The sequence below is a fragment of the Marmota monax genome, unplaced genomic scaffold, assembly GCF_021218885.2.
Source record: "Marmota monax isolate L192 unplaced genomic scaffold, Marmota_monax_Labrador192_F-V1.1 WCK01_AAM20220418_F8-fsc00029, whole genome shotgun sequence".
In the NCBI taxonomy this organism is placed as follows: domain Eukaryota; kingdom Metazoa; phylum Chordata; class Mammalia; order Rodentia; family Sciuridae; genus Marmota; species Marmota monax.
In genome coordinates, this window is record NW_026693024.1 from 11,909,499 (window position 1) to 11,934,133 (window position 24,635).

The 24,635-nt window shown below is 43.5% G+C and overlaps 1 long non-coding RNA gene across 2 annotated transcripts in view; it reads left to right on the forward strand.

Annotated features, from left to right (window-relative positions):
* Positions 1 to 24,260, forward strand: part of LOC124098582 (uncharacterized) — a 40,055-nt gene extending 15,795 nt beyond the window's left edge. Inside the window, exon 4 of one of the 2 annotated variants that reach the window (XR_009227650.1) lies at positions 20,891 to 24,260. This is a non-coding gene — a long non-coding RNA (uncharacterized LOC124098582). Of the gene's footprint in view, positions 1 to 8,222; positions 8,488 to 20,890 lie in introns of those variants that run through there. The other variant, XR_006853616.2, reaches the window with a different exon arrangement.
* The last annotated feature ends 375 nt before the right edge of the window (positions 24,261 to 24,635 follow it).

The following is a 24,635-nucleotide window of genomic DNA, read 5'->3' on the forward strand; positions in this document are numbered from 1 at the left end:
TTTACGCTATTATATTATTACACATAGCCCTGATCCTTTCCACCTATTAAGAAAATCTACCAGATTTTGGGTTTATAATTTTATCTGTTATGATAGCTTTTCTTTATAAGATAAATGTATCATTGCCCCTTATGTGGCCTCCTGGTCTCCAGCTGTGGGGAGAGACTAGGTGCAGTAGGTGATAATGATAAAGTGCATACAGTAGGCTGGGTGTTTAGAAGAACTGACAGGGACAGAGGTAGGAGATGTGACTGGTTTCTGGGGAGCCCCTCTCATTACAGTGGCCACATTGTATACCACCCATCCCCCAACTGGGGACACTTTTAGAATAAATAGTCAACGTTCTATTTGCAGCAATTACTTATTTCTCCATCACCTTCATCTCTTCCTACCTCTCGAACTTTCTAATTAATGCAGAAACACCCTGTTTCTTTCCCCCGAGGAAACCAAATGAGGCCAGCATTCCATAGACCTATTCTTGCATTACTTTCAAAGAAAACAGCTCTTCCTACGAATGCCTGTCGGTGGTCTCTCACAACTTGGTAGATCAAGATGTCCCAGCTATAGGCAAGCTGGCGAAAGCACAGTACATCTTGCGGTAGAATTGGGTGGGGGTTGGGGGGTAAAATAAAAAAGGTGACCCTAATTTAAAACTTCCTCTTCTGCATCTGTTCCTTGAAATTTTTCTTCACTAGAGAAGCCAATCTCCTTATTAAAAAGCACATAGCGGGAGTGGGGTGGCAGGAAGCTACACCAATACATCAATAGATTGAATCTTTCCTTGTAAGCCCAGTTTTGATAAAGTAAAACTGGAGGGAGCCTGTGGATATTAGGGACTTGCAAAGGGGGCTTGGTCATAACAAGTACTTAGGGGGAAAAAAGGAAAGAAAAGAAAAGGGATGTGGAATATTTGGGATGAACAAATAGTGGTATCAAAGGATTACTTGTATGATCAATTTTTCCATGGGATGGCCCTCTGTGTGTGAGAGGTAGAAATAACAGGAAAACCTCCTGTCTTGAGATAAAAGGTTTTAGTCTGAGAAAAACTGGTGTCTTCGTACCAGACCTGAAAGCTGCAAGGATCTACAGCAAGGAGCTCCCCAGGATTGGGTGACCTCCTTTAAGCAAATGGCTCTGGCAGGAGACCTGAGCTTGGGTCCCAGGTGTACCACTTGATCAGTTGCCCAGTCTTAGCTAAGTCCCCTCATCATCCTCTGTAATCGCCTCAGTGTCTTGAGTTGCAGAGTGGGGCATATAATACAAACTCTCTAAGCCAGTGCCCCCAAACCAAAGGCCAAATGTTCTCTCTGATCTGTGGATGCTAATCCACACCAAGGGAGAGTGGGGAGGGGAAGAAATAGAAGTCCATTGGATCAAAAGAGAATGAAGGGAAGGGAGGGGGATGGTAATGGGAAAGACAATAGAAGGAATCAGACATGATTTTTCCATGTTCATATGTATGAATACACGACTAGTGAAACTCTACATCATGCACAACCTCAGAAGGGATCCGAATTAGAAGAAGTTATTCTCCATGTATGTATAATATGTCAAACTACACTCTACTTTCATGCATATCTACAAACAACAACAACAACAACAACAACAAAAGACCTCTCCAGGACCCTTGGGAAAATTAAATAAGATGGTGTGGCTTATGGTACCAAGTGAATTGTAAATTCATATCTAAATGTTGGCTATTAAAATTTTGATCCCATGTTTATTAGCACAAGGATTGAAGAGAAAAATCAAACATCGAATAAATACTTAGTTTTCACTGTATCAAACATTAAGTGAGGAGGGCAACCGAATCAGGAGAGCCTTCTAAATATAAATTATAGGTGGAAGGAGTACTGCCCTAAATTCACTATGTGATTGCTTAAGATGAAAGCCAAGCTCACCCCTCCTCCTGGGCTTGTCTGGCTGAACTCGCACACTGTGGTCCAAACAGACAGTGGACATCAATTAAGATTTAGGTCAAAGTCTCCAAAGTAGCCAGTGATTTAGTTTCTGGGATTAAGGAAGACAAAACCTCACCGATGGCCGGATAAGAAGAACATTCCTTTCTATTGTGGTCATCCTACATCAAGGAAATGTTTGAACTTTGGGCAGCATAGTGTGATGTGCCTGTTAAAGTTATTATATGGCTGAACTTCTGAAAAACACCACAGCCTGAGTGTGTTTTAACCATCTCTGCTGTGGGTCAGAATCTTGGAGAAGTGACATTTGACAGATCTCTGGACGCACATGGTTGGCTCCTAAACAGATTGCCATCTTAAAGGGCCCCTGGTGACGGCTGGATACAGATCTTTCAGATCTGTCTGTTAGGAGCTCCCCCACCTACAATCATCATTAGAATCTCTTGTACTTTTTTTTTTTTTTGTAAATGCTACAGACTGTTATTGGATTTAGAGTAAGCTGCAATTAGCAAATCTCTCAGCTTCTCTTCGAAGGAAGTTATTTTTCAGTGGAAATTTTTGTAATGGCTCCTGTCTGATTTTTAACTCTTCTGCAGAGACCAGACTCCCAGCTCAGTCCTTGGATGCATGATTCCAAGAGTGAAGGACTCCCCCTTTGAACCAACTGATTACTCTGACTTCTTAAATTTAGCTGCGAGCTGTCTGGGCACCTTCTGTACTACTCCCCTTGCAGAGAAATCCTGCAGTGCCAGGAGATTCTTGGTCTTTCTGTTTGAACTCTCAGGAGGTAACAGGGCTGAGCCTGGGCGCTCACAAGGGCTTTTCAGTGTGGTCCAGGTAGTAAACAAAAGCCTCAGAGTCACAGGAACCCGACCACATTTATTATGGCAGGTGAGACTGGCAAGAGGTTTGCCAAAGTCAACTAGCTGAATTGCCAAAGTCAGCTTAGAACATGTCATGGGCAGCCTGACCCTCAGCTCTTCTTCCCCCTTCTCCCTTGGTCCCTTATGACCCTTTGCAAGCGGAGAGGAATAGATGGGGATGAAGGATTCTCAGAGATCCAAACAGATGGAGGAAGGGTTTAAACTTAAAAGGAGAGCAAGGAAGATTTGTTGAACTTACAGATAAAAGAAGCATAATTGGATCTATCGACTTCATTCCTGCAAATCTCCATTAGCATAGAAAATGAAGAACTGTCGAAGTCATAAGGGTACGACCATGTCCCCCCCACCCCAATTTATTACTGAGTCAGATTGAGGACACTGTCGCAGCTCTTGGGTACTTTGCAAGTCAACAATAAAACAAATGAACAATAAAACAAATGAACCCAATAGTTTTCTGACATGAAGTCCACTAGAGAACAGTTCATGCCGGTGGGTGCTATATGTATCTTGGTCCCAGCTGCATCCACCTTGTGGGAGGGACTCACTACATATTTGGTGACCAACGACTGATATGCAGATTGGGTTACATGAGACCAAACAAAAGCTACTTTAAAACATCTTCTTCAATTTCATTGTGATGCTTGTACCCATCTGTTCCCGTTTATCACCTTGGTAATAAAATGTCATTTAGACTTTCTTTACAGAGGTTGAGCTGAACTGAACTGGACGGTCACATTCATCCCAGAGGCATTTGGTTTTGTTTTTGTGTTTTTCGTGTTCTCTTCTGAAATCCTACTTGTTCTTCAGCCTTTTCTCATTTATGAAACCATATTCCCTGTGCTTCTTTCCTCCTGCTAGGTAATAGGAAACCCAGCCCTTAGTGTGTCAGATCCAGCTGCAGGTGCTTGCTGTGTGCTGACTCAGCGAGATAGGCATCTCCTCATCTCCTTGGTGCAGATGAGGATGTCACTAGCTCCAGAGCATATGGCTGGTATAGCAGGAGTGGGACGTGGACTCAGGAATTGGCTCAGAGCCTCTGGGATCTGCCCATCACCTGAATTCTAGAGATCACATCTCCCCTTTAGGTTACTTGCTAATTGCTTCAAGCCTGTTCCCATGTAGCAAAGAAAGGATCTCCTTAGATGCTCTGTGTGTTACTGCTTCTCACAAGGCTTAGAAACTTTTTTCACTTTGCTGTTTATTTTTGGCAATTACTTAGGAACAAATGAACTACATGATCAAATAAACCTGAACAAAACAACCAGGAGATAAGCCTGATTTTAAGCTGAGACTATTATTTATTTTTGTTTGGACAGAGAAGGTACTAGCGATTGAATCCTGGGTCACTTTACCACTGAGCTACATCTCTAGACCTTTTTATTTTTTATTTTGAGACAAAGCCTTGCTGAGTTGTTGAGGCCTCAAACTTGTGATCCTCCTGTCTCAGCCTCCCAAGTTACTAGGATTATGGGTGTTTGCCACTGTGCCCAGCTTAAGCTTCAACTACCTTAATGCATTCCTAATATCACACACTCTCACTTGCACACAAATGTACATGCATGCATGCACACACACAAACGTACCTCAATATAGGTACGTATTGAAATGTGATTTAACCTGTTTTTAATCACAAAAGCAGCTTAAATTCATTTGAAAAAATCCAGAGGCTGACATTTTCTACCGAAAAAAAAAATGGGCCTGCTTAATAATGCCAATCCAAGAGAAACATTTTAAAATATGTTGGTGTACTATATTTTACTAGACTTTTGCTTCATGTGGAGATACATAAAGGTATCATTTTGTTAAAAGTAGTCTTTTTCTTGCTTTAGATTTGGTACACATCTTTGCCTATCTCTGTGTATACATCCCTTTATTACTTTTTAATATTAGCATAGTATTCCAGGGTGGATTGCTCAAGTGCAATAATTATTAGGATTGTGCTGATGGTCATTTGGATTGTGTTCATGTTTTCAACATCCTGCACAATTACTTTTCACAAGCTTTGAAAGAAAGAAACTCAGGTTAAGTTGAACTCAAAGAGGGAGCGTTGAGCTAAGTAACTCTTCTATGGCAAAAGAGAAAATCTGACATAGAAGTGGCCCATACTTCTCAAACTGGGTGTTTGGGGAATATCGTTGCTGGGATGTTAGGTTATATATATAGAGACTCATTTCTCCACCCAACACAGTTTATGAAATAGATAACTTTCCCTACTAAATTGTCCTCTCAAGAACCCAGGAGGCCTGCCCCTGCACCACAGGCCTGTGGGGGCAAGAAACTACCCAGGAGCATTGCTGAAGCTTTCCTCTGGCTGAAGCAAGCAGTCTGCAGCGTTTTCTTTGAAAATTGCTCAGGTCCAAACCATTCTTTGCTCTCCTCTGTCAAGTAGAACTCTACTTTTCAACCAGGCTGGTATTCAGATTCTGGAGCAGATCCAAATTTGCTTCCTGAACCTATCTTTGCCAACGGTGTGTGCGGTGGAGGGGTGGGCTTCTCGATCTCACAGTGACAGTGACAGTGACAGGCTTTGGGTCTCTTTTCCAGGGAGCTGCATGGATGGCTCCCTCCTCTGCCTTCCCACAGCCTTCATTCTAGACCACAGGATCCTCTCCCAAGACCAAGTGTATACACCTCTGCTCAAGCCACCCTTCCCCCTCCCCATGTCCTGGTACCTTCCTGGGTCCCTCCTCCTGTGGCAAGGCCACCCTGAGCTGTCCTCTCCTGAGCAGGCCTAGGGAGCCCCTCTTCCCCTGCATGAAGCTCTAGTCCCTACCACCTGCTCACACGCTCGCTCATTCCGACACTCAGTGGATGGTTTGTGAGCGCCTCCCAGGTGCCAGATAGTTAGCAAAGCCCAAGGTCCAGGGAGCTGATGGTCCAGGTGAGGAAACAGAGCACAAGGAAATGCACAGGTATTTCTTTACCTTGCCAGGTGGTGCTAAGCACAGGTGGCAGGCAGAGCGTTTGAGGTGGGGACCTGGGCGTGGCAAGGGAGGCAAGGTGACATGTGGCTGCAGAGCTGAATAAGGAAGGGGAGGGAGCCCTGCAGGTGTCTCTGGACAGCCCTTCCAGAGGGGACTGTAGATGTCCAAGTCCTGATTAGGCACATTCTTGGTCTCTTGGGAAAACATCAAAGAGGCCCGTGTTCTACCTGCTCATCCTCCTCCCACCCTGACGACTGCATACCACTGAAACCTCTACTGTCACCATAGTTGTGCCTTTTACTAGAATGTCATGTATTTGGAGTTATGCCATAGGTAGACTTTTCAGATTGACTTCTTTCACCTGGCCATAAACTTAGATATACTTTATATTTTTATTTTAATTAATTAATTTATTATTATATTTTTTTTGGTACTGAGGATTGAACCCAGGGGTGCTTAAATACTGAGCCACATCCCCAGTCCATTTTATTTTTTATTTTAAGAAAGAGTCTCATCAGGTTGCTTATAGCCTCATTAAGTTCTTGAGGCTAGCTTTGAACTTGTGATCCTCCTGTGTCAGCCTCCAGAGCTGCTGGGATTACAGGCATGCACTACCACACCCAGCTAAATATACTTTTTAAATGTGATTTTTGTTTTGCAAATGTGTTCTCTCTCCTCAGCTCAAATGTAGGATTCTTGAGAGTAGGGGTGCTGCCTGTTGGAGCCCACAGGTGACAGATAAATTGTAACGATGTTTGTTCAGTAAAATTCCTCTTTCTGAAGCACACCAACATGCAGGGTGCATCCCAGGGTTCTTTCCAGGCCTTATTAGAAACTGGATGATGTGTTAGTCTGCTTTCAGTCTCTGTGACAAAATACCTGAGATCAACAACTTTTAAGGAGGAAAGGTTGATATGGGTTTATGATGTCGAAAGTTCCAGTTCATGATCACTTGGCCCTGTTGCTTTGGGCCTGTTGCAAGGGAGTCCAACATGGTAGAAGCATGTGGTGGAGCAAAACTGCTCATTCATGGCCCAGAAGCAGAAGAGGAAGAAAAAGGTGCTGGGTCCTCATATCCCTTTAAAGGCATGTCTCAGTGACCTAACTTCCTCTCTTAAGGCCCCGCCTCCTACAGGCTCCACCAACTCCCAATAGACCACAGGCTGAGGACCAAGCCTCCAATCTGAGGGCCTTTGGGGGACACTTATCCAAGTCATAGCAGATGATGACCTGTAGCTTGTGACACTCAGACATTCTGAAGAAGACTGGTGCTCTTTTGCTATACTTCTGTGCTGGTGGTCATGAATACCACCACCCAGCAAGCTGGTGCAGACACGTACATTTTAAGAAAACATACTGTCAGTTCTCAACAACGTGAAGTATGCCTTTGTTTCTGATGCCCATCCTTCCTTCAGATGGCAGCAACATAACCACACACACACACAGAAATTAATAGGAGGCCCAAAGATGCGAACAAAGAAACACACACCATCAAATGGTTCTAAGTCCCCCCCAGGTGACTCCTCTGAAATCACAACACCTGAATGCAGTCATTCTTTCAAGTGTCTTTCCATAAAAAAAAAATAAAGAAATCATGAAGACAATGAAATAATACACACCAAACTTCTAACCCATTCTATTGTAAATGTGATGGGGTGCAATTTGTTCAGGGTCACATCCCTTGTAACTGAATTAAATGTGCTTTTAAAAGCTGTATAATGGATAGCCCGTTGTATCTAATTGTAGAATGTGTTTATAGTCACCATATAATTTAGATCCGAGGTTCCTGAGTGGGCTATAAAGTCCCCAAACTCAGAATCTTTCTTCCTGTTACCAAATCCCAATACCATATGTAGAAGGGAAAATTAGGTTTGATTAACCTGAGTTGTGTTTGCAGAGCTTCTTGAAGACATGAAACCTATGCACTTTAAATTTCTAATTAAAAATTTTAATTACCCAGACCCCCTCCTCCACCTCCATGTGTGAGTGTGTGAGGATGGGCCTTTGTCTGCTTGGCTTCATGCTAAGCCCCCAGCCCCTGGTATGTGGCCTGACCCATGCTGGACTCTTAACAAATGTTGGATTGATAGATAACTACTAAATTATTTTCTGAAATGAGATACAGAATCCGTGATGGTCAATTTTATGTGTCAACTAGTCTAGGCCAAGATAGATAGGCCTAGATAATAATGTTTAGTCAAAAATTATTCTGGATATCATTGCTGTGGAGTTATTTTATTTTACAATTTGGGGAGTGGGCGGTAGGAGTGCCAGTGATTGAATCCAGGCCTCCTATTTGTTACACAAGCCCTCTACCATCAGATCACACTGTACCCCAGCTCTTTTTATATTTTTATTTTGAGACAGGTTCTCATGAACTTTCCCTGATTGGCCTTGAATTTATAATCCTACTGCCTCAGTCTCCAGAGTAGCTGGGATTTACAGGTATGTCTCACCACATTCAGTTTTATTTTACTTTTTTTTTTTTTTTTTAGATGATTGTAACATCTAAATCAGCAGACTCCAAGCAAAGCAGATGATGCTCTATAATGTGGGTGGGCCTTGTCCAATCAGTGCAAGACCTTAACAGAATCAATACTGACCTCTCTGAGCAAGAGGGCATTCTGTCAGTGAATGGCTTTTGGACTTGAAATGCAACATCCACTCTTCCCTGGGTCTCCATCTTGCTGGTTTGAGACTTGTCAACCTCCATATTGTGTGAGTCAATTCTATAAAATAAAACTCTCTGTACACACATGAGCGCGCGCACACACACACACACGTATGTATGAGATGGTCCCTAACTAACAGTGGTGTAACTCAGGACTTTTCAACTTTACAGTAGTGTGAAAGTATTACACATTCAGCAGAATGAACAAAGTTTAAATTTGAAACTTGTATCTTTCTCCCAGCTAGGGACATGTGGTCCAATCCTCTCTTTAGACGCTGGGCAGGCATGGACAGCCACAGTTTCCAATCAGCCATGTGATCATAAGGGGAAACCAAATCGACTGCACAGTGTTCTGCGTGCTGAGCTACGATGGTCAATGTCAGCGGGTTAAGAGAATCAAATGCATTTTTGACTTGATGGTATTTTCAACATATGTTGGGTTTATCAGGACATAACCCTGGCTTAGTCAACACACATCAGGATATTACCCTGGCTTAGTTAATACACACAAACACACACACACACACACATCCTATTGGGTCTGTTTTTCTGGAGAATCATGATTAACAGGCTATTCCTCATTTATTTATTCTCAATGGGTCAGTCAATATGTGTCACCTACAAAGAATAGTTCACACCCCGCAAGCCCCCACAGCTACCAAAGTCAGACCAATGGCACCCTGACTTAAGGTCATGGCTTCAACTCCTCCATATCCCTGGAGGGACAGAGCACAGCACCCCTCAGTATTCCATTTCTTCTGTGATGCAAAGTGCCTGCTGATAAACTGGCTCTGACAGGGAATCTGACTTGCTAAAGCCATGTCAGGGTGGTGTGACCTGGGAAACAGCCTTCTCATTTCCCATGGTGACACTGAGCTGCTGATGGTCTCACTTCCTCTAAATATTTCCACTCAGTACCAGTGACTCTGTGGGTGGGGACTTTCAGTGTTATGGAAATTAGTTAAAAGGTTACCCATGGCTAACAAACGGTCCCCTGCACCATAAGGAGAAGGTGACTGTAGAAAATTTATCAATGGGAAGCTGACAGGGGGCAGCGTGGGAAATGTTTTCTTTAGCATCAAGCCAAGTGATTGACACTTGTGGAGCCCAATCACTTGTCTATGAACTGTGCTTCTGTAAATGGAGTGTTCATATAGATCCTTCCAGAGCTCACGAGGAGAGGAAGTGGACCGGCCGGCCGCTGAAAGTGAAAGCCTGAATCCTGCCTCCTGGGCTGGCCCAGGCACAGTGTCTATCTCTTTTTATTTTTGGAGAGTCATTTGAATCTCAGGAAGTCTTTTGATCTCCTCCTTCCCACCCACTTAAGGCCCCATCCCTCCTGTGATGTCTCCCACCATTTGGCTCTTGAGTTACTATTTCATTCCCTTGTAACCCCCAGTTCAAAACTGTTCCTAACTTGACCTTGAGCTTCACATCTCTGCTGCTGATCTTTTGTGCCAGAGAGAGGGAGAAATTTGAGGCCCGTTGTGCCCCCCTGAAATCCTAACTCTGAGCCCTTGTCCTTCACAATGACTTAACACTGTCATTTGATAGCATGATCCATTGTCATATGTTCATGCAACAGAGCCCTACACAGCATGAGAACAAACCATCAACTCCCCGCCCCCACCCTTGCTGAGCCAGGGAGGGAACCCAGGGCCTCACAAAAGCTAGGCAAGTGCTCACCACCAAGCCCCACCTCCACCTCCTCACTGGTACCTCCTCCTCAACATGTGGACCTCCCTTACAACATAGTGTGGAGCCAAACAGCAAGTCGTGGAGGAATGCATTCAGTAAGGTTGCATTTATTTACAGTTCCCAAACAGGCAATGCAAATGAACAAAAACCACAACTATATGTAAATTGTGTATATATGCATGCATACATGTACATGTATGCACAATGACATGGGAGGCCCAGGTGTTTGAAGATCCGACCAGAGTCAGAGGTCCAAAAGAATGAAAAAGGCAAAGTTTTCTCTCTCTGTGACTCAAGTGAATTAATGCCATCTCAATGAAATTTTTAAAAAATATATATATCTTCATTTTATTTATTTTTCTATGTGGTACTGAGGATCAAACCCAGGGCCTTGCTCATGCTGGGTGAGCACTCTACTGCTGAGCCACAACCGAAGCCCCCTCAATGCATCTTGTACCATGTAATATTACCCTATTTGTTCTCCACACTTTGGAAAGTTTGATCCATTGAGCTATGGGGGAGACAGCTAAGCAGGGGAACACAGAGCTCATTTGCTGCACAATGCTATTCACCCACTTCGGTTTCCTAGGGAGACTGGTGGCATCTTGAAGGAACTAGTGCTGAGCTAGTGCTATGCGCTTCTCTAAGCTGAGGTCAGAGGGGATGAGTAGAAGCCCCCCATCCCTCATCCCCCCACACTACCCCCTTGAATGGCTACAAGGAATATCAATGCACAGATGTCTGAGGTCAAGGGCAGTTGATCACTGGAGAGTGGAGGACTAAACTACACTGAAGTGCCGCATATCAACGTCTCAGTCAGCGATGGGCTGCATTTACAATGTGGGTCCCATAAGATCACAATGGAGCTGAAAACTTCCTATAGCCTAGTGATGTGCTAGCTGTCACCACGTCAGAACACAGCAGATTTCTCAGATGTGGACAGATCTACTGCCAGTCAGACAAAAGCACAGCACATCCAATTACGTATAGTACCTGATACTTGCTAATGCTAATAGGTGACTAAGTTAATGGTTTGTATATTTACTTAAATTTTTATCATTATTTTAGATTATGCTGCTTCTCCTTACAGAAAAAAGGTTTCCTGTTAAACAATCTGCCATGTGACACCAGCAACAGTCTCACACATCTCTGGTGCATCTCTTGATTGCCTTATTTTCTCCCATGCTTGGTTTAATCTTGTATTGTTCTGTTTAGCCCTCGGAGCAACAGGCTTTAGTAGGCTGTACCATCTAGGTTTGTGTAAACCCCCCCCTCTATGATGTCCACACCATGAAATTGCCTAATGATGCACTTCTCAGAACAATCCCTGTCATTAAGCAACACACGACCGTATTTGAGTATCCGCAGCATCGTGGAGCAGGTGGTCTTAGGTTGGGTTCCTCCAGGAGTGCATTCTGAGTCAGGATTCCAGGGCTGTAGTTTAAGAAATAGTTCCGGCCAGATGTGGTGGAGCATGCCTGTAATCTCAGCGACTGGAGACAGAGGCAGCAGGATCACAAGTTCAAAGCCAGCCTTAGCAACTTAGCGAGACCCTAAGCAACTTAGCAAGACTCTGTCTCAAAATAAAAAAATAAAAAAGGGCTAGGATGTGGTTCAGTGGTTAAGCACCCCTGGGTTCAACCTGAAGAAGAAGAGAAGGAAGAGGAGGAGGAGGAAGAGGAAGAGGAATAAGAAGAAGAAAAAGAAAGAAAGAGATAGAAAAAGAGTCCCAAGAATGAGGGGGCAGGAGGTTGAAGGAAGGGAAGAAGCCATAACAGGCCACTGCAGCCCAATGCATGTGACAATTTGGGCAAAGGTAAGACACAGAGCTTACTGTTAACTCTACTCAGGACTGAACAAGTGGGGATATTAATTCTGGTGCATTTTTGCTGGTCTTTGGGGTGATTGCAGTTGGCTCTAGCTGCTTTGGGGAAAGCCCTGAGGTCAAGGGTTAAAAATTCATTCTGCTTGAAGTCAGCACAGTCACAGTGACGCTGGAGGTCAGACGCAGGGCACCGATTGCTTCTAGACACCCCCTCTCCGCTAGAAGCTCCAAGCCTGTGAGATCAACTTGAACCCCCGCGCCCCGCCCCAGCCCTTCTTTTCCCTTATTTACATGTAGAGGAAGAGGCACCAGGAGGCCCGTCATTTTGGCAAAGTCATGAAGTCTGTCCCCTTCTATATCACTGGTGACTCCTGCCTAATCTTCTGCTTTTTTTCCCTACTCCTGTGTTTTAAATGCTAAAAGGAAATCCATGCAACATAAAGTTAACCATTAAAAAAAGAACAATTGCATGACATTTCATTTATTCACTATACTATGCAACTGCCACCTCTGAAATATTTTTATCTCCCCAGAAAGAAATCCTATACCCATTAAGCCTTTGCTCTCCATTTTCCCCTGCCCCCAACCCCTGGTAACCACCAATCTGCATCCAGTCTCTATTGATTTACCTCTTTGGAGCATTTCATATAAATGAGATCTTCATATGACATATGTTTTCCAGGCTCATGTACTAGCAGGTTTCAGTACTTTATTCCTTTTGATGGATGAGTGATATTTCATTATATGGATATTATGCTATTTGCTTATCCATTCATTTGTTGATGGACATTAAGCCATTTTTATTTGGGGGTTATTATAAATAGTGCAGCTATGAAAATGAGGGTGTATATACTTAATTGAGTCCCTTTCTTCAGTTCTTTTGGATATGTAGGTGTCTCTTGGTATCCACGAGGAATTGGCTCGAGGACCCAAATGTGTGGATGCTCAGGTCCCTTATATAAAATGGCATAGAATTTGCACAGAACCCTTGCACATCCTCCTGTATGCTTTGCCATCTCTAGATTACTTACAACACCTAACACCAATGCAAACGCCAGGTAAATAGTTGTTATACTGTATTGCTTAGAAAACAATAATAAGAAAAAAGTCTGCACATGTTCAGCATGGATGCAGTTTTCCCCTCAAATATTAAATCTGCAGGTGCAAAACCTGGCAGGCTGGAATTGCTGGATCCTACGTTAATTCTGTGTTTAACTTTTCAGTGAGCCATCTTAGACTTCTTGGGAAATTCATTCTCCTCTGCCTCTATTAAAAATGTTAGCATTTTTTGAGTTCAGCCCTAAGTCACTCCCTTTGTTCTCACCTGAGAACTCGGTCTCAAAGCCTATCATCTGTACCCATGGCTTTAATTCCCACGATTACACCGTAACCAAAGGTCTGCAGGTCTCTACTGGGAGCTCTAGACCAATCTGTCAACTGCCAGCTGACATCTGTCCTTGGATGTCCACCAGACCCTCCCCAAATCACTCATCCAGAATTAATTGATCACCAGCTTTATCAGTCTCTGATGGGCATCTCTTTGGACATTCCATGTGGGAAACTGGGGAGCACCTTTGACCCCCACATTCTCTTTTCCTTACCACAAAGCCCTGTTTACTTTCCTTCTAGATGACCCTTGAGTTCGCCCACCTCTGCTTCTGTCACCTTCATCCTGTACACCCATGGCTGCCTCACTTGACGAGCTGCATCAAACTTCTTGTGTTCTCCCTCAGAGGTGGTTCCCTCTGGTCCTTCCTCCGCACCATAGCAAAAGGGATCAGCTCACAACATACCTAGCAACCCCCCGATGAGAACACCTAGCGGCCTTAATGCCAGCTGCACATTTCTGCTCTCTGACATTTCCCCTGAAGTCACGCTCCTCTCCACCCTGGCTGCACTGGCTGAATTTTTCCAGATGATGTCCGCCCGTCCCCCCGCCAGAGCTCTGTATGCCTGTGCCCTCTGCCTGGAACTAGCCCTTGCCTCATGCATCCCTCCACCTCTTTGGGTTCTAATCTCCATCCTTCTTATGGAACCTCCTGAACACCAAGACAAGATCAGGTATCCCCACCACATGTTCTGGTCCTTGTCACATTAGATAATCATCAATGGTGTTCAGAACATGACAGACAACCCCATAAGAAGCCAGAACATGCCACGCCAAAGTACACCTCTGTCACATATTGGTTATGTAGAGCTGATTGTTTTGAAAAACCACAGACACAGAAGCTCTAAAAGTTGCTTGTCTGAGGGGGGGGGGATTTACATCTGTAAAAGGAGTTTCCACTTGTAAGTGCGCGTTCTCTCTCTCTCTCTCTCTCTCTCTCTCTCTCTCTCTCTCTCCCCCCCCCCCCCCCCCACCACCAGAATGAGAAGGATGGCTAAATCAACAGATTCTAGGTCAGTGGAGAATGCACCATGTCAATCTGCCTCAGGACTTTACCCTTCCTGTGCCTCGCTTTTCCTGGTCATCTACTCATAACCAGGCCTTTCCTTCACCATCCCATAATTTGCCTCTGCCAGCCTCTAGAGTCACGGATTCCCTCTTCCCCTCTGCAGCTCAGGATGTTGTATAAGCCTCAAGGATCTAGCCACCTTTTGAGTTTCTTATTTTTAGGTACACAGGTAATTAAAGTTATTTTCTCTGATCGTGTCTTATATCAATTTCATTCATAGACCAGTTGGTCAAAGAACCTAAAAGGGTAAAAGAAAGCATTTTTTTCCCCTGTGGTCTGCCTCTCCCTCAGACTGAAACCCTGTGGGCACAGGCCAAGGCCAGTCTTGTTCCCTCTTCTATAGTTCTGCCTCACAAAGTGGCTGCTACAGGTGAGCACTCGCTAGGCCATTGGTCAATACATTAACTCATTAACGAGAAATGGCGGAGCTCTAATTCCAAACTGATTTCATATCCTTCCCTTTCCATTGCTCCACGTCCCCATTCTTAGCAGAATGGGTCTGTCCTTGAAAACAACCAAGCTTGGAAAGAAACAGCTGTGAGGAGGAAACCCATTTGGCTGGGTCCCAGAATTCGGTCAAGGATAATTGCTCTTCACACTCAGTCATGGGTGGGAAACCAACTCCTGGGGGGAAAGAGGGGCTCCCCAGGCAGGAGTGAAAAAGATCAGAGCACCCTTCCTCACTCCCCTGGCCAGCACGGGAGCGGACTTCTCAGGCATCTCCCTGTAGCCTGAAACCGAGATAGGACCCTTTCAGAGTGACTCTCCTCCTTTAGGTGTTCTTCATTTTGAAGTCATTTTGGTGAGAGAGAAAAACATTACCTCAAATCTTCCAGAAAGGTCTGGAAGAAAGGCAATTGAATGAATGAATGGATGGATGTGTTAAGTGAATAAATAAATATAAAGGAAAGTAAGGATGGAGCGCTGAGGGTGGCCCTGTGTGGTGGTAGAGCACAGTACCATTTGTCCCCAGCCCTTCAGAGATGATGCTAGTGACCCCTGGAGCTGCCCCCCCCCACAACCCCATTCTCAGTCACCATTCCTTGCCCCCCAAGAGCCATCCCCAAAGAGGCTGAAAACAGGGTGGATGTAAGTGACTCCAATCCACACTCCCAAGTACTGAAATAGTTTAAGAAATCAAAAAACTTAGCTCCTCAACTCAAGGTCTCTGAGGACAGCAGGAAGAGAGGAGGGGCCAGGTCCTGGCACACCAGGAAGCATCTACCCGGATGATTTAAAAAGTAAAACTGTCTGGGTTCTAAGGTGCATGCAAGCCAGCGCCTCCAGGTCAACTCAAAGAAGAACTAGAGTCCCTCTTCCTCAATCAGGGCATGTTGAACCCTCCTGGCCCCAGAGAAGGGTGTCAGGAGTGTCTGTCATCAACTCAGGAAGTCAGAGTCTGAGCGAGCTGCACCCTGGCCCCAGCGAGGGGCTGAGCACTCACCCCAGGGCGCGCCTCTGTGATGGATCCTGAGCGCCTGGCCTTCCTGCCCTCTCTGGGCTGGGCGGACAGGCAGGAGGTGACAGCTATTCCCTCTGCATGCTTGGGCTTCTCTCTTTCTGGCTGCAGCCACCAGAACTTGCTTCTAAAGGCAGCTCTAAGCTTTTCTCTGCTGGGCAACCGCACACGTAGGATGTGATGGCGTGTGTCTGGGGGTTTCCTTCCGGTGGCTGTGAAGTGAGGTTGTCTCGGTTCATTTCCTCTCTGGGCCTCTTCTTCTTTTCCTCCCTCAGAACTTCGGATAGGCTGAGGACACCTTATAGTGTGGGGACAGGTAAGACATCTAGTTCTTAGGGGGGGCCATTTGCTTTTTTAGATCTTTAAATTAGCACGACCATGAAGTTCTGTGGGACTGTCTTTTTCTCAGTGGCATAACTCCTTTCTAGGCTGCATTGAAGCAAAGTATAGGCGATTTAAAAGCCAACTGAATTGGGATTTTGTGTTTTCAGGGACCAAATTTGTTCTAGAAGATTCCACTGTGAACTGACATGAAACGCTCTTTCATAGGACAATCACCTATTGAGTTTATCTACTAGACTAGGCACCATGCTAGGAGCTCAGTACTCAAATGGGGAATTTCCCTGGGAGTATAGCTCAGTGGTGAAGTGCTCGCCTAGCACGAGCTAGGTCCTGGGGTGAAACCCTGGGGCTAGGAAAAATGAAAACCAAGCCATATGGAGAATCTCCTAGTTACAAGGTAGTATAAAATAAACTTCAATTTGTGTATATGGGGGGAAATTTTAAAGCCACCCAGCACCCACCCTTTGTCCTCTTCTGTGCTTTTGAGTGGCGGACAATGCCACTCTTGGAACATTTTCATCTTTCCGTGGCTCGGCTTCCTCATCTGTGAAATGGGAACAATCAGGAATTTGTAAACTAAATGAATTAATGCTTGGCACAAATAAAAAAAAATACTAGATAAGTGTCTGCCATCATCATTAATGGCAATTTTGTATCATTATGAGTGGAGGCCTTTGTTTTTTCTCTTCCCTTCCTCATTTCTCACTCCTTGCTGGTGCCTAGAAAGTGACTTGGGGACATAGCAGGTTGAGAGCAAAAAGAGAGAAGGTTTGACAACAAATGCTCCCAAAATAACTCAGTGGTGCCGAGTGCTTCTGGTTAAGCTTCTGCTTGTTCTACCATCAAGTCCAGGAACGGGGAGCCTTTGTCCTGCCTCCCTGGGTCCTGTCCCATCACACACAGCTCATGGAGGATGCTGAACTTTTGTGATTTTTTTTTTTTTTTGGTGTTACTAAGGATCAAATCCAGGGCCTTACACATGTTAAGCAGGCACTTTATCATGGAGCTACATCCCAAACCCCTATTTTGTTATTTTAATTTCCTGTAAGACTTGGCTAAAATTCAGATTTATATCATGGATCTTAAATGTTTGAGCTAGCATAAATCTTGCTAAAGAATATTACACCCATAAAAGATACCTCTTTCCACAAATAAAGAAATAATACTTGGCTCAAGACCTGTACAGTTGGGACTTATCAGTATATCAAGAACAAGAACATGGGTACCAATCATCAAACATGTCCTTCCCTCCTGTGTGAAACGTACAATGTGCATCAAGGTACTGTGTCCTACTCTTTCTCTCTTCCTCTTCTTCTCACAAAACCACTTTGGAATACATGCCATATGTCAGGAGCTCTACCAGATTCCAGGTAGAATTATTCTGTTCCCCAATTTTTATTTTACAGTGCAGAGTTATCTTGATAAATTGATGAAGGTAGAAGAACAACCTATTTTTATATCAACATATTCTTCTGTGTATTTCCTGTTATCCCTTTTTCATATACCATTATTTTCTTCATCAGGCATTTATACTTGGTATATGATTTGAATGTATACATTTTAGGAAATATAGTCTATGATTTCGTGATACAACATGGGTATTAGTACACCAGATTGTCTCTGTAATCAAGGACACTAGGTGGGCCTGAGGAGCAGCTCAGTTTCCTTTTGTATAAAGCACTTGCATCTTACAACTTGATTCTCCTTAACTCTGTCCTTCCTTCTTAGGGGCTTCTTTTCCCACTTTGAGCTGCCTGAGTCTCTCATTGTTGAGTTTTTCAGAATGAAGAGAGAACAGGTCTTTTAAGTCAAGCTGAGGAACTAAGGCTTTGACCAAAATCAGATCAGTTATTTTAGACAGACAAGTGAAATATTTTTCCAAGTTGGAAAGATACAAAGTTTCTATGTCTGGTTTCTTATTTATAATGTTAGATATTTCTTCTTCTTTGATTCCCTCCCTCCCTCCCTTCCTCCCTCCCTTCCTCCCTTCCTTCCTTCCTCCCTTCCTCCTTCCTTTCTCTTTTGATTGGCGACAGGTTATGCTGCATGTCAAAACTTTGACAAACCCCAGATGGTTCTGACAAAAACAAGCAGCTGTAATTGCTAATCACTGTATCCAGGGAAGACAGTGTTTCCATTCCCAGTTTCATTTCAACAGTCTTCTTGATGGCTTTAATCAGCTTCTTCATGCCATTGTAGTTAGCTGGAATCTCAACTCGCACCACAAAATGGTTTATAACTACCTGTTAAGCGGTAGCCAAACCCCCAGCAACTGCTTTGAATTTGTCACGGATGTTTGGTCTAGAAAGTGACTGTTGCATGAGGCAGAGGATGAGGGACAGGAGAAGGAGAAATGGGGAAGCTTAAGATTAAAAGTTTGCAGAGTCTACTACGCCAAGGTGTTTGTGTGTTTATGATTCCATCTGTTTGACTCATTTCCTTCCATGACTGAAGCCAGCCTTAGCCATGGAGAATTCTTAGCTGCCCACTAAGGAATTTAAATGAGTATGCTCAAGAGTTGATTTGGCAAGTTTTAAGAGAAAAATCCCCCAGCATTTTAAAGCATGCCTCACCCCTGCTAGGGAATAGAGTCGGTTTTGTGATTCTCATTTTTAGATGAGGAAATCAGAACTCAAAAAAAAAAAAAAAAAAAAATCTCATTCGATAACTATGTGATAACTATGTGACCCTGCAAACTCCCTTGAGCTTTCTGGGCCTTTCTGATACATCATTTGATAAGACACAGACCCACCCTCAGGAAACTTGTTTCATGGGGAGATAACCTAATGAGAAAACAGTTCCCATGAAAGGGTTCACTCCCAATTTTAAAAGCACTTGTTTAACAGGTGCTGTGATAAATGAAAAAAAACAAGCAGCAGAGGAGTTGGGAGACGGGATGCGGGAATGAGAATCAACTCCTTTCCTAAGAAAGGTTACAGTGCAGGACTGTCAGGGTATGGAGGCGTCACCTAGAATTCATGTAATAGAAACTTAATCCCTAAATTCATGTTAATGATATTTGGTGGGTAATTAGGATTAGATGAAGGCATGAGGGTAGGTCCCATGATGGTATTAGTGGCTTTACATGGAGAAGAAGAGAGACCCAGACTAACACCTTACCCTGCCTTACCCTGCGATTTCCTCTGCCATGTTATGATGCAGCAAGAAAGCCTTCATAGAGGCTGGACTTCCCAGCCTCCAGAACTGTAAGCCTAATGAACTTCTCTTTTTCATAAATTACCTGGTGTCAGGTGTGTGTGTGCGCGCACACGCGCATGCATTTTTTTTTTTTCAAAGCAATTGAAAATGGACTGCAACTAATAGGCATGGAAGAATGGATCTCATCCACATTCCTCTTCTGTTCTCTTACCACCTACAATCCTCCTTTCCCCTCTTTTGGAACACAGCATCTTGGTCATGTGCCACTTCTAGTCTCCCATCCATCCGCAGGATCCTGGAGTCTCTAGGCCTCCCATTGCCCCGACCCATGACCAGCTATTTCAGCAGCACATGTAATGTTGACTTCCTTGTCCTGGTTCTTCAGGGTAATGACCTTGCCGATGTGCAGCCTTGTGTAGAGGATCAGTCCACTTCTTTTTATTCTTCAGAGCTACTTAGTCTCACAGGGGAAGTTAATTAAGGTCAATTTGTTTCCTTGCAAACTGTGCCCCAATGATCTCAACTGAGGCCCTTTCGCTGTTCAAGAATATTCTTAATCATCTCTCAGCGAACACCTGTCAGGATTCCTGAGCATCCTTTCCAAACTTTTCTCTCTCCAGCAGTTCTGGCTCAGCCCTTGCCTCTTGATCTTAGGCTTGGAAAAGCACTGCGGACACAAGCTCTCCGAGGATCCCCTGTGGGCCTCGTAGGATTTCACTCCTCCTTGCACCCTATTCCCATCTCTGCTCATTCTTCAGTCCCTTGAATTACAGCTTCAACCAATGATAGCTACCATTTTTTAAAAATGTGTGTCATTAGGAAGTAAATGACCTTTGGAAAGATGGCACTTTCCATTCTTCTAACTTAAGGAACAGCTCTTTGAAAAAACATGAGCACTGAGAAGAGAAAAAGGAAGAAGCCTGCATTTTAAGAGAGAACTAACTGATGGCAAATTTAAGATCCTGAGGACTGGGAGAATTCTTTACACGCCAGCATCTAGAGAGCCCGGCTTTCTCCATAACTTATATTCTATTCACCTCTCCCGCTTTTTGCTTTTTAAGAACATCAACATTTATTGATCACAATAAAAAAGGTGAGATATGAACATTTGTGCTTAAACAATAACAAGTAGTCTTTAATACATTACAATTGAATGTATTAATTGAATTAATGCTCATTGAATAGCCCGTACACAATGAACATAGTCACAGTTGCACTCAAATTAAATACTGGATTAAAAACCTGCTTATCGATGTACACATCCATTCCAATGAAGTGTAAGCCTATTACTTCAAAATACCTACACTTTTTCTTTTTTTTTTTTTAAAGAAAATTACCCACTTTTTTTACTGGATGATAATTATCTTTGATTTGCAAATATATATATACATATATAAATAAAATTTGGAAAATCTTGTTAGTATTAATTTTTGTATAATTCTAAAAATCTAAAATAAAAACTATATCTTATCAAAAATTGACATTGGAGGTAAAACTTAAATGCCTACCAACCATCACCCCTGATTTCAGTTTCCTCCCTGTTTTTCCCATAGTGAACCCCTGCTTTGGAACGTATTCTTTGAAGACATCTCTCGGCATTGATATAAACGTACAGAACGGCAGGCAAGTTGCAGTCCTGCGCATGCGCAGTATTGCCCTCCTCGATGGTGCCTGGGCACACAGCAATGGCCTGCAACCGTGATGCTCGATTTCTGCGGGGGCTGTATAAACCGCCGTTCTGCTTTCACATGAAACAGTAACTTGAAAACAACATCTGATTCTTGAGAACATAAAAACAAAACTGCATGGCTACTTTCAGTGGTGCAAAAGGTTGGACTCCTCCTCCAAGTACCTGACTTTGCTCATTTGTTTTCTAAATACTCAGAAATGTCGCTTTACGTCCCACTGGTTTACCTCTAAGTAGAGACACCCAGATCAAACACCCAAGGTCCACCAGCATTTGAAAAAGTGTTTGTCTGGAACTTCCTTTTTTTTTTTTTTTTTTGCCTTTATGACCTAAAAACTCATCCCGGCCGCTCCTTGGATACATTCATAGGCTGGTCTTGACCCTCACAGAGAGGGACCACCAGGGGATGGGATCATATGTGTCCACTGGTTCTCCACACTGGCTATCAGTTACCTCTCCTTTCCTTAGACATTTGCCTCCTTCTGACTCCTACCACATTCAGGGGTTATTACTTACTAAATTGATTTTTTTTTTTACTGATCCCCAGTAGTTAAAGCCCTAGCAATGTCTGTTCATTCCCTTCCGTTTTTATATAATGATTCCACTGTAGATAGTAGCAATTTAAAACAGAAATAAAACTCACTCCCCTGTTTTCACTGTAAGGTTTGCTGTCATATAATAGAAGCCTGGTGTCCACATTTTCATGGAGGCCCTAACTCATTCCTTGGTTCCATTCACCTCTCTTATTTAACTTTCTTTTCTTCCTTTCATATCCAACTGACCTAAGAGAGTAGTGAACACCCAGTACCTCTGCTCCTGCACCTTCCAATACCCCTTTCCTCGCTGCATTCCTTCTGCCCTGGTATCTGGCTCCTATCCACAGCTCTCCACTGTCGTTGTCCTTGGTAATGTCATTCTTCATAATGTAGATGATGAGCCTGGGGATGTGGTGGTGCACATCTGTAATCCCAGCTGCTTAGGAGGCTGAGGTGGGAGGATGGAAAGTTGGAGGCCAGCCTGGGCAACTTAGTGAGATCTTGCTTCAAAATAAAGAATAAAAAGGACTGGGTATGGAGCTCAGTGGTAGAGCCCTGGGTTCCACCCTGGGTACCACCATCAATCAATACAAGTTGATCACTTCTCTCGTACCCCTCCTTTCTTTCTTGAAGGACACCATTCAGCCTTGATCCACCTCCCCCTTGTTCAATGCACCTCCTCCAATATTGCTACACAAGTCTCACTGTTAGACTTCACATATTTTTACTCTGCTGCTGTCTCCAGGTGAGCTCATCCTATTTAGATCAGGGGCATCCCTTCTCTTTGTGCACTCCCCATTTATGTCAGTACCGTGTACTTAGTCTCATTGCACCCATATATTGAAACACTTCTCCTGTTTATCAGGGGAGTGGAATATTCCTAGGTCTCTCTCTCTCTCTCTCTCTCTCTCTTTCTCTCTCTCTCTCTCCCCCCCCCACCACTGGAGTGCTTGAGTAGAACCCAGAGGCTCACACATGCTAGGCAAGCACCCTACCACTGACCTACCCTCCCAGCCCTAGATAATGTTACATAACACATCCACAGTGTCCAACAGGCATTTGATGAATAGCAACATTAGGAAAATTGCTAAAATCTCTACTCCCAAAGTCTGCTCTATTTCCTTGTTTCCTTCATTCATTCCTCTGGGGTGCAGTTTAGCTGGGGACAGGCCCAGGTATTTGGCTTAGCATAGATCAAAGTGACCTAATGGGAAATAGCTTAGCATAATTCTCTAACCAAGTCATAAAAGTACCTATTGTCCTGTCCAAACACCAAATTACATGTGAGGTCATTCAGAGTCCGGAAGATGGTTGCTGTGATAAGGACTGAGACATTCTTGATCAAGTGGGAACTGGTATTTGTGAGCATATTCTGCATTAATAACTCACCAAAGCCAAGTTCTTAAGTTGAAGTGGCTAACAAGTGTCTTCTAATGAGCTGAACTCTTCCACTTACAGTGTGGCCACCCTCCTATCAGTTGACAACCATCTCCTGTTGACCTTGGGTGGACTGCAAATGGGCCTTGAAAGATTTTAGCCATTAAGTGAGGCTGATAAAACCTCGTGAAGATTGGCAAGCTTTATGTTGGCCCCAAGGTCTCTTAAAGGTCCTTTTTAATATCTTTAAATTTTGAGCTTTATCAACATGATCTTGAGATCTGTCTAAGGCATCATGCCAAACCTAATGAAGACTTTACTAGGTATGATCAACTGAAAGCCCTCAGGACCCCACACAAGGTATATTAAAAACACACACACACACAAACAACCAATAAATGTGCCAAGGACCTGAACAGACACTTCTCAGAAGATGATTTACAATCAATCAACAAATATATGAAAAAATGTTCATCATTGCTACCAATTAGATGCCGTAGTCCGGCTGCAGCAAAATAACCGGGGGGTGACGAACAACTTGTGTAGATTGATACAGCAGGAGTGGAAGCCGTTTACTGCAGGACAGGAGCGGTATTTATACATTCCACTCAGCTTATCTAATTAGCATAAACTAGATACATCAGTCAACCAATAAGAAATCTCCACACTTAATGGCTCGCTGGCGTAACTTCACAAACCACTCCCTCTGGCAAAATGCCAGGTGCCATCCAGACTGTTTACAGACTCTAACATTTGCCAGGTGCCATCCTGACTTGTTTACAGACTCTAACAATTAGAGGAATGCAAATCAAAACTACTCTAAGATATCATCTCAGTCCAGTCAGAATGACAGCTATTATGAAGACAAACAACAATAAGTGTTGGTGAGGATGTGGGGGAAAAGGCACACTTACATCTGCTGGTGGGACTGCAAATCGGTGCAGCCAATATGGAAAGCAGTATGGAGATTTCTTGGAAAATTGGGAATGGAACCACCATTTGACCCAGCTATCCCTCTCCTAGGTCTATATCTAAAGGACTTAAAAACAGCATACTGCAGGGACACAGCCACATCAATGTTTATAGCAGCACAATTCAAAATAGCTAACTGTGGAACCAACCTAGATGCCCTTCAATAGATGAATGGATAAAAAAATGTGACATATATACGCAGTGGAATATTACTCAGCAATAAAAGAGAATAAAATCATGGCATTTGGAGGTAAATGGATGGAGTTAGAGAAGATAATGCTAAGTGAAGTTGGCCAATCCCAAATAACCAAATGTTGATTTTTTTCCTCTGATATAAGGAGACTGATTCATAGTGGGGTAGGGAGGGGGAGCATGGAGGGAATAGAAGAACTCTAGATAAGGCAGAGAGGTGGAAGGGGAAGGGAGGGGGCATGGGGTTAGAAATAAGGGTGGAATGGGATGGACATTACTACTCAAAGTACATGTATGAAGACACGAATTGGTGTGAATATACTTTGTATAAAACCAGAGATATGAAAAATTGTGCTCTATATGTGTAATAAGATTTGTAATGCATTCCACTGTCATATATAAGTTTAAAAAATTAATTAAAAAATAAAATAAAATAATAGAAAAAATAAAATAAAAATAGGATTTATTTTACCAAAGAAGGAAATTTTAAAAGTACAATTGAATCCACTGTACACCCTAAAGTGGATTCAACAA